The sequence below is a fragment of the Phoenix dactylifera genome, chromosome 2 (genome assembly GCF_009389715.1).
Source record: "Phoenix dactylifera cultivar Barhee BC4 chromosome 2, palm_55x_up_171113_PBpolish2nd_filt_p, whole genome shotgun sequence".
NCBI classification, from domain to species: Eukaryota; Viridiplantae; Streptophyta; class Magnoliopsida; order Arecales; family Arecaceae; genus Phoenix; species Phoenix dactylifera.
The window spans coordinates 26,716,539-26,727,297 of NC_052393.1; positions in this window are offsets into that span (position 1 = coordinate 26,716,539).

Genomic DNA, 10,759 nt, shown 5'->3' on the forward strand with positions numbered 1-10,759 from the left:
TAACCTGTGCGAGGCAACTGTAACGGCTATATCTTTAAAACAAAGGAGGTTTTGCAGGGATGGTAATGTTAATCGTCCTAATTATTAGTTTCGTATGTAATTATTATATTTTTAAAGATAATTCATCATAGGGTTGGCGAGGGCGCCTGGCATTCGAGAGCTTGTGGATTGTTAAGCTACTCATATATTTCGAGAGGCAAACAGTATAATTATTATATCAGATTGGACCGCATGTTTTGTGGCACATCATTTAAGAAAATTTTTATAGTAAAATTTTATGTTCATGACCTTTATGAGTGCTTCCGTGCTCGTGTAGCATGATTCACCCTTGTATAAAAAACAATCATCTTTAATCTGGTTGGACAATTACATTCACGTTCAAAAAAAATTGATGTGCCATAGATTGAGTTTATTTGGGCAAAAAAAAATAGTTGTTAATTTGGTTATATTAATTGCCGCAAAAAAAAGGAACAGTAGTAGTATAAATGTGATATTTCATTAATACTATTTGTCATGAAAATGTGAATTCAAAAATTCAATTTAAACAATAAATGCATTTATTCTCATATTTTCTTTTTTTTTGAAGAAATTATACTTTCTACTTTCAGAAAATGTTATTTGCTGTAAGATTGTAATCATTATACGTTATAATAGCATTATATGACATTATGGCATTGAATGACACTGTACTGACGATTGCGTGGTTTAATCCGACGGCTGTGGACGGGCCATCTGGACGCGGGGCATTTAGGGAACCTTGGCGGCAGTCTTTTCGCGGTGTCGTGTTATTTTTGGAAGGGTCGTAGTTGGGGCTGAGGAGGGCATTTTTGGGATGGAAAAGGATAGACTCCAGAAAACGGACGGCTATATCTTTTTGTCGCAAAACGGAAGTCACTGACCAAAAGATAAGCTTATCTTTTTGTTATTCTCTTCGGGGAAATTAAGCATTGGGAACCGACAGAGATCATCTTTTTCCATCAGTATTCTGCATTAAGTTTTTATAAAAAAATTTGTTATATATTAAAAAAGAGGAGATTTAATATATTTTTTTAAATAAATTTGGGGCTAAATCCGACCGACTTTCTTGCTTACATTCTTAATTTTTTTTTTATATATATATATATAGTACTACGGTAGCTCACATTAACCTGACGTGAATTCTATTCTTAGCATCAAAAAAAATAAGAGTACATAAAAGAAGAAGAGCAGGAACAGATCCTGTACATAAAACCTCTTATGAGTAGTAAGCAGCAAATAAGGTAATCCAGTCTGTTGTCGTATTCGCCTTTTGAAACATATAGGCGACCTAAAACGAGTTGCAGCCAGCCACCAAGCTCTGGATGTCCCTGAGTAGAAGGTGGCCATCGTCCTATCATACGACGTCACGAATCCACTTTGTCATCATAATCAAATCTTCCTCCATGATATTGTAATCTGCTCCTAATTTCTTTGAAATTAATAATTTTTTTTCTCTAAAGTTCTAAGTTATTGGATATAGTCTTTAAACATATAATATTTAAGCATATATGAAAATTATAAGAGTTAATTTTCAATCGATAAATAATAAATTTAGTTCAAAGAGTGTCACCTCCAAATAATAAAAATAAATTTTATAATTTATAAAAATAAAGAAAACATTTTTTCTTGAGTGGGAGAAAAAAATATACTCAGAAAAAAGAGAGAAATATCGGAACACATTACAAATTTCTCAAAAATACTTTCTCAACTTGGACCTTATTTATTTATTATTTTTTTGGTACAAAAGTTGGATCTTATTTGGTATCAACTTTGTCTGAAGACTTTAGATTGGTATTATTTTTTTTTCTTTATATAATAAAATAATAATTTAATAGGGTTGTAAATTGAGTAGTCTCTTATGTAGTCGATCGCTTTATGAAGTGGGAATAGTGGAGATGTCTATGACATTTGGTAATTTGTTATTTTTTAATTTTGTTGCATACATCCGTATAAGATCTGTATGAAAATGTATTTAATTGCAAAGCCATGCTATGTTGAAGCCTGTGGCATTTAATTGCATGGTTGTGTAAATTATTATATAGAACTTTGCTGGGGACGGATTCCCATGCGATTTTGAGCACGACGGTAGAGATCCTGAAGGGACCCACAGCCGTACAAGACGGGGGGTGCAGCAAAAAAGTGATGCAATTTAAAAAGATGAGATATCCGCATCATCATGCGGTAATCCAAGTTCCAAGCATCGACTTTGGGAACGGGGATGGGAAACTTTGTCACGACGGGGGGCACGAGATACTCGCAGAACGAAACAAAGCAGAAAGAGACCGTTATTGTTTGGCACGCACGTAACATTTAAATTTCTCTAAAGATAAGTATAAATTTTAAATACTTATATAAAATTAAAAAATTTAAATAATTTCAGTGAGATTTTTTATTATTATAAATAATATCATAGCGGAAGATATTGCAGCATGAGCCTATTTGAGCCAAACACAAACCAATTGAGATGTTTGTGATTAGATTTACAATACTTATGACTGGATTTGAATAATTTGGACTTTTAGCCTGACGAATATGTTGTATCTTAAATGAGAAGAGTATATGAAGGTAAGTATGTATGTATGTTTAGTCCCATATAGATTATATACTAGGTAGATTTTAAATACTGATACAGGATCAAGAATTGCAAATAATATTTTTTAATTAGCCATTTTCGGTGAGATTCTAGATCATCATATTTCTCATATTCTTATACCGTATCCACAAGCAGTTGGACCATTCTTATTGCATCGGGATGGCCATAGGTCGGAACCGTGCATAAGAGTTTTTGTGGGCTAGATTGAGCTTGGCTTGACCCACCAGCATCTCGAGAATGTTTAGTCCAATCTTGTTCCTAGTTGATCTAGCTTAGCACAACTTCATTTAGTTTTTGAACATGCTATCGCATGAGTAGATAAACCGGGTTTGTATTTCCTAACTTTTTTTCCCATTGCTTTGAATTAATACCGAGTGTTCAGGCCTTGGCCTTTCTTATTCTCTATTCTCATGTAAAATGTGAACTATTAATCAATAATAAATAGATATTATCACTTAAAAAATATATATCATATGTTCTAAAATTAATAAAATTTTTTCATGTCCCATCATAGTTGGTCAGGTTGGGTAACCCATACGCGAACCACAAACCAAACAAGAAGGGTCGAGCATATTAAGTCTAGGTTGGATCAAGTAAATAGTTTAGTACCAGATTTTAAAGTTTCAGTTTATGAAAAAAGAAAAGAAAATATGGCCAATAAAAAAAAAAGACCGAAGATTTCTTATTTAGTTGGAGTTTTTAAAAAAAATAAAAAAATATCATTTTTACGAGGAAAACATTATCATATTACATAAAAAAATTGATGAGAAACATAAAAAAATTATTTTTCCACTAATTAAAAATTATTTTTTTAAAAAATTATTTTTAAGCTATCAAAATTCATGAATAAAATTATTTTTTATTAAAAATATAATAAATATTTTTCAGAATTTTATCAGATGTCCAATCAAACATAAGCTACTCTGTAATGATAACTAAATATATCAAAACAAATTTTTTAAATATTATAATTTTAGGAATCAACTATTTAGAAAAAATATTTTAATGAAAAAAATGGTTTTGGGGCCAAGTAAATGCGTCCAAAGATTTTTGGGAAATCTGTGTCGTGCGCAAGGAAAAATATCTGCGCTGCATGGCGGAGCGGGAAAATGATGCAACTTTGTGGATTAGCTTTTTCACAATTTATAAGCTCGTTGAGTACGTGCTAGCTCAGAAATAGCGGCGGCTACCTCGATTAAATGATAGCATTAATTGCCCACGGACCACCGTGAGATACACGGAACGTGGAGTGTCCCCTGAAATCACCATCGTCCAAACTACTTCCGAGAATTGACCCCGTCAAGCCCTTCATAGCACGCAACACGAAACCACTAACCCGCGGGAGAAGTAATTACTGGGTTCACCATGATGGCACGGTCCAAACATCCGACGGCTGTGGTTGCAAAGTTCCAAAATGGGACCCAGCCCAATTAATGATACAGTGTAACCCTACCGCTATGCGACTACGTCAGCCCCGCGGGTACAGCCCAATTTGATGCAGTTTTAATCCATTTAGAACAACCAGGGATAAATATGATCAAATTGTAATACTAATAAAATCTCATAATTATTGTAAAGGTACTAATGATCACAATAACAAAATTTTCTGATTTAATTACTAATTTTGTATTGAATCCCACCACATACATAATAAAAGTCTAACACTAGCTAGTTTTAGCTCCAACTCCAATTGAAATTGGCATGATTCAATTGCTAGGATGTGCAAAAGTTGGCCTAGATCGGATCTGATCTACACACCACATTCAATTACCCGTCGACTCCTCTCGTGCCATGATTGGTGGAATGTTGTACATGACATGTCCATCACCAATATGACCCTAAATCCAATGTACTACGCTAGTTTCTGGCGGCAATGGAGACCATACCTTTAGGGACCGAAAGTTGTACAAGATTCATGAATTGGACCAATAGTACAATAAGCAAAATCACAAGCTGGATGTTGAATTAGAGTTGTATACATAAAATATCTAAAAATAATTTTGAAGTAGACCGATCTGAATCTCATAGAAAAAAAAAATCTCATCAAATTTTTAATTTTTCTTATGAGATTCAGGCCTCCCTGCTTCAAAACTATTTCTAAATATTTTTCTTATTCTAACATGTAGCTTATAATTTTGTTGATTATATTGGTTCAATCCATAAATCTATAAAATTTTTAGTCTAATTCTATAGAAAAATATCGAAATGTCCAAAAAAAAAAAATTCAGATTCGTAATGCAAGCCATACCTTTTCATAAAAAGTTGTCTTTTGTACATTTTGCCCTATTCTTTTCCTACCAATCTTAGAATTTCAATACCATATTTTGCCATGACATCTACCTCAATCATTATTGATTGTCATGATAATTATAATAATGATCACTACTCGGATAAAAAGTAATATTCAATTTATTATTTTAAAACCACTATTATTATGATAATCATTATAATAATATTATACAACTAAAAATAATAGACAATAATAAAAACAGCAGCATTCTTTTTTTACCTCACCTCGTGTTGGAACAAAAGGTATTTTTTTTGGTTTTTGGCTGCATCATTATGGAGAGGTTTCTATGCAAAAAAATATGTAATTAAAAATAATACTTTATTTAGAGAAAGATATATGTAGATAATGATAACTATGATTTCCAATACAGTGAACTATTATAATACTAAAAATACATTACAAACCAATATGTAATTCCCATATTATATATAATATAACACGTAGGTGCATGCATGTCAAAATTATTATAATAACCATTAATTTTTATAGTAATGTCATTATTAAGCCTTTAATCCCAGTAAGAATATATTCTTGGAATCTTGGGATGTCTGCCACAAAAGTTCAATGCAATAGTCATATACACACACACACTTGTTATTTATTTCCCGGAGGTGTACTCCACTGAAGCAATGCGTATCTCATGATGTCGATCACAAGACAAGCTCTTATGATCTGACACACACACACACACAAAAAAAGCCTGCATGGCTTCAGGCGTGGATGCGATGCTTGGGCGATGTCATTGCACCAACGTGGCCGTACATACAGCCAATCACAGCCATTGGTTCGTATAATAATGCATCGATACGCGTGCTTGTACGAACGAGGTATAGAGAAATCACCGGCTGTTGTCATTGGCTGCGTCATGGCAATAGTTTCTCCACATCCAGTGTGGTGAAGCTATGGAAGGGAAACTTTGGCGGTAGTACATAAAGACGTAAGTCTATCCAGGGTGCCCTTTATTTATTTATTTTTCTTTTGCTAAAGCCGGTGTTTCATACCATATGGACACAAATACATTTAGAAATATCTGCATACAAAAGATTCTAGAATGCACCAGACAAATCATCTTCACCAACCTATAGGGTGCCTCCAAGTGACTCGCAATATATGCCGCCACACAGTCCGCCGCCCTATTGGCTTCACGATATACATGCACAACTCGAAAGAGCACCCCCTCCCTCACTATTAACCATATGTCACGGAGCAAATGATGAACTCCTCCATCGCTGTGAGGGCCCTTTCGGACCCAGCTAATCACCGTAGCCGAGTCTTTCTCCAAGAGGATGGAACTCATCCGAAGTACACATCGCGCATATCGCAATCCCATCCAAGCCGCTCGCAGCTCTGCCCTTGGAACGGGATGTCAAAGATCTGACAGCCCCTTGCTGCCACCGTGCTGGAATCCGGACCCTAATGACAAACCCAACCCCTCTCCTATTTTCTGTTGATCTGGCAGACTGTACTCAGGTTAGAGCCATATAAATTATCATTTTTATCAAAAAAAATATTAGATATGGACTTTACGATTAGGAATTATAACTCATAAGGTTATTGTGAAAGGTATACGACGCACCGATAGATTGATAGCTATAAGAACAGAGCTCAAAACCGCATAAAAATATATTTTTTATGTGAGACAGAGACTTTAAGATGAAGCATATTATTCTCAAAAAAAAAATTAGCTATGATGATGGATTGGATACGGATGGAGAGGGATGGATACTTTCTACTCTACGATATTCGGTGGATGGTAAGGATTATCGACTGAATTGCTTCTTATACGGTATAGTACTTTGTTTTTTAGAAAAAAAAAAAGCCATGGGAGATGGCGGTCTTCACGTGTCATGGAGTGCAGGGTTAGAGCCTAAAAGTGCTTAACGATAACGGGAAGACTGCGACGGACGCGACGGCACTGTGACAGTAGTGACGGATCTACAGTCCGAAGTATCGTTCTGATGGAACTTGGCCGGCGCGACGGTACGTACGGTCTCCCCTCTTCCCGAGAACTCCGTTTCCCGAGCGGCGTCGGAGCCGTCCGTCCGTTTGGAATCTGTCAGCCGTCATGACGGATGAAATAGTAGTTGTGCGTGCGTGGGTGGACAAGTGGTTTTCTTCTCTTTTGTTTGAATTGCATGGCGCCGGTTCCTCACTTGCACAAGTTTTTAAGGCTATGCAGGCTCGGATAGCTTGAGTAACTCAGTCTGAACGAACTAGATTGGGCTCCAATTTAAAACTTGCAGCCTGATTGGACCCAAAATCCACAAAAGGTATTGATCTACATGGTCAGGATAGAAATTTTAAGATCGATGCTCTTGTTCTATGAATCTCTATGTGTGCATATGAGATCAACCACCCACTTGAAATGCATGTATCCATCAAGTTGGAAACTTTACGATACCCATTTATAGGTGTGCAGTATTGACCTTCATGTGAAAGTTGGGGCATATTCTTGTAATTAGTCCTAGATCACATATGGGCTGTGCCGGGTAGGATGAAAAATACAACCAGATTTAGATTTTAGATTAGGTCTAATTTTTAAACCCAACCTAACTCATGGGTCTTCAAAAATGGATCACATTAGGTCTAACAGGATCGAGACTGGGTCGTATTACGGGTTGACCCAACCCATTTACAATCCTAAGATAATATGTGACCTAACCTAGCAGAACCTTTTTAATATGCATATACTGATATTCAAATATAAATATGAATTTTTATATCCCATTAGTATCCATGTGCATTATATTCACCTAATATAAATAGATATGGCTATGGATATATATGCTAATATTTGAGTTGTATATGATCTATTTTCGGGCCTAGGTCTTTGCAGTATTATTGCAGTCTATGCCCATTTCAATGCTAAATTTCAAAAAGAGAGGGAGAGAAATCACTGGGTTTGTCAAAGAAAGCTCGACTTGATGTTACGTACCCAAGTAAGTAGAATATTCATCTTAGCTTTTATTTGGTGGGTTGGGCATCACCCATCCATATTGGAACCTGTATACAAAAATTAGAACTGTCTATATACTATCTTATGAGCAACACCCGTCTATATAGGACCCGTAAAGTTCATATCTTTATGAAGCATGACCCACCATATTCATATGAAGCCTAATGCATATGGTATGACACTATGATAAAGATACATTTTTTTTTTTGAAGATAGAAATCTATAATATCCATGATAAGATAACACTGTTTTGCTTTTCTCGAAAGAAAAAAAAGTACCAATCTCCATGGCTTGGAAGTTTGATTTTTTCGAAATCAAGCTCCTTACATGATTGATGCAAGTGTTATAATACATTTTATTTTTAATCAACAATAAATAATTGAGATATTAGGTGAAACTGATAATTAACAAAGGTTAGTTAGCAGTGAATTTAATATCATCAAAAGAGGAAATCACCATAAAACTATGTGGAGCTTGTGGTCCATTCTAGCAGATCATTATCATACCCTGTATGAGAAAAAGTGCTGCTCCCGATTGGAGCTTCGTCAATTAAATGGGTGAAGCAAAACAGTGAAAGACAGTGTGGTGGTGTTATGGTTTAAGAAATTTTTGCTACTATACAATTCTTTTGGTAAGGGCTATATAACTATTGAATTAATTATGATTTATTTTGTAGGCATCTATATAATTATGGGATATAATTTGAGAAATATTTAAATTTATTATCTGAAGTGTTTCTTGCAGATTAATCCCTAATATCCTCTATATTTACGTAATAGTCATCACATATTTACATTTTAATCCATGACACTTATTGTTTATGCATCCTCTAGGTTAAGTAAATGAGAAGGAAATATTCTACGGTTATTCGTGTGATGGGGCTGATTTAATATCTTACAGATATTTTTGATTCTAATGTTCAGAATTATCTAGCCGTTTGACCGGGGCCTTGCAACCTATGCTCCTTAGGTAGAAGAGGTGGAACTGTGGAAATATAAAAGAGGAGCCCAAGCTCCAGCTTCACTCACTATTAAGAATACGACATTTTTGTTCTTTGTCACTGCAACCAATGTTCAATTAAGCAAAACTAGCAGAAGATCAATCTGTACAAAAGAAAATCTTTACTAAAATACATATATACTAAAATACAAAGATTAATATGTAAATATAAAAAAATGTAGATTAATTTGCAAAAACAATTATAAGAAAGTAGAAATCTTTTCATTTATCATGTCGGGCAAGACTAAAAATGAAATATGACTGATTTTATGTCTTTTTAAACTCATGTATCTAGATCTAAGTTAATGTCGACTAGAATTTTGAACCCAAGTATAACTCATTTTCATATCTGCCCACCTCAAATAACAAACAGGATGGGTTGCCCTACTTCAGTTTAAGCCCAACACAGGCTGTGCCTGTTGGTGCAACATGATTTGTTATATTGGACAGCATTTTTTAATGGTTTCTATGTTAGTAATCTTTCCAAAATATATTGATTTTGTAATTTTTGTTCACTTATTAATATGACTTGAACAGCTCAATTAGTTAGTCATTTATGAAAAATTTAGCTAGCTACACACTAATTGGGTCGATGAGATCAAAGATGGGGTTTAAAAGCTCTCTATATTAGTTCCTTTTTGAAAATTAAAGATCATTGATTAGGGAAAAATAACTATTTTTCTTCTGCCTTCAAGTTCCATTTGTGCCATGTGAAGCGTCTTGTATCATGCTCTAGTGCTATGTGAAATTGGATTTGTCATTCAATACAATATCAGTGCCTCGGATTGTTCTCTGAAATTGACTTTGTCATCTGATGCATTATTAGTGCATATGATTTCTGTTGATATGTATTTTTATATTGTTTTGCAGGGTGTTTTGGATGGAAAATATGATGACCTTCATGAGCAATCATTTTACATGATTGGAGGCATTGAGGAAGTCATTGCTGAGAAAATTGCCAAGGAATCTGCCACATAATAGAGATTTCTTTTTCTATTTAATAATTAAACATGGCAGCTGATGATATCTGCATCCAAAAAGGCTGTATTTTTGAGGTTAACATTTATTTGCTTTTTGTACTTTGTTAATGATGGCAGGACCTGTGATTTTTGAGAAAAGAGCAAGTGTACGCTCGTTTGCGATCTTTTTTGCTGAATAAAAAATTCAAAATTGTTTAGTTTCTTTCATTAAGCTACATTCATCCAACCCAATTTGATTCTCTGACTTAATCCAACCCAATTTAATTTAACTCGAACCTTACTAGCCCAACCAGGAGCCAAATATAAAATGCCTCAGATAAATGGCTCACAGAACCTGCCTTTAAACCCACCATTCACATAAAAATAAAGGAGCACTATATTATAACAGCCAAATAACAAATTTTATTTAAATTTCATAACAGTGGGAAGTATCTGAAGTTAGAATAGCAACTGTTATGACATTTTAATAACAAACATCACATTTATTTATCAGTTGGTAAGTGGAGGCATTTGCCTTAGGATCCTTTTTTTTCTTTTCTTTTTTAAGGGGGCCTTAGGATTGTAAAACAAAATGATGCGCATAATATATTCACTTTGTAAAATAAAATGTCTCACTAGTAAAAAGGACTAGATGGTGGGAAGGGGTCATTCTGAGTATATTTCTAGGAAAAATAACCATGTGTGTAAATGAAGAGAGTAGATATCCTGTTAGAATACTAGCAAAATATCCCAGAATTGCGAGGTGGATAATTAAATTCTCGATTCAAATAATGCATTTTAGCTTGATTTTACATGGCTCACTGCAATTTGATGCAGTTTTAATCCATATAGAACAACCAGGGATAGGTTTGTAACACTAATAATTGAGAAATTTGTATTTAAATTAAGATTTTAATAACCTTGTTCATGGCACAAATGTATTC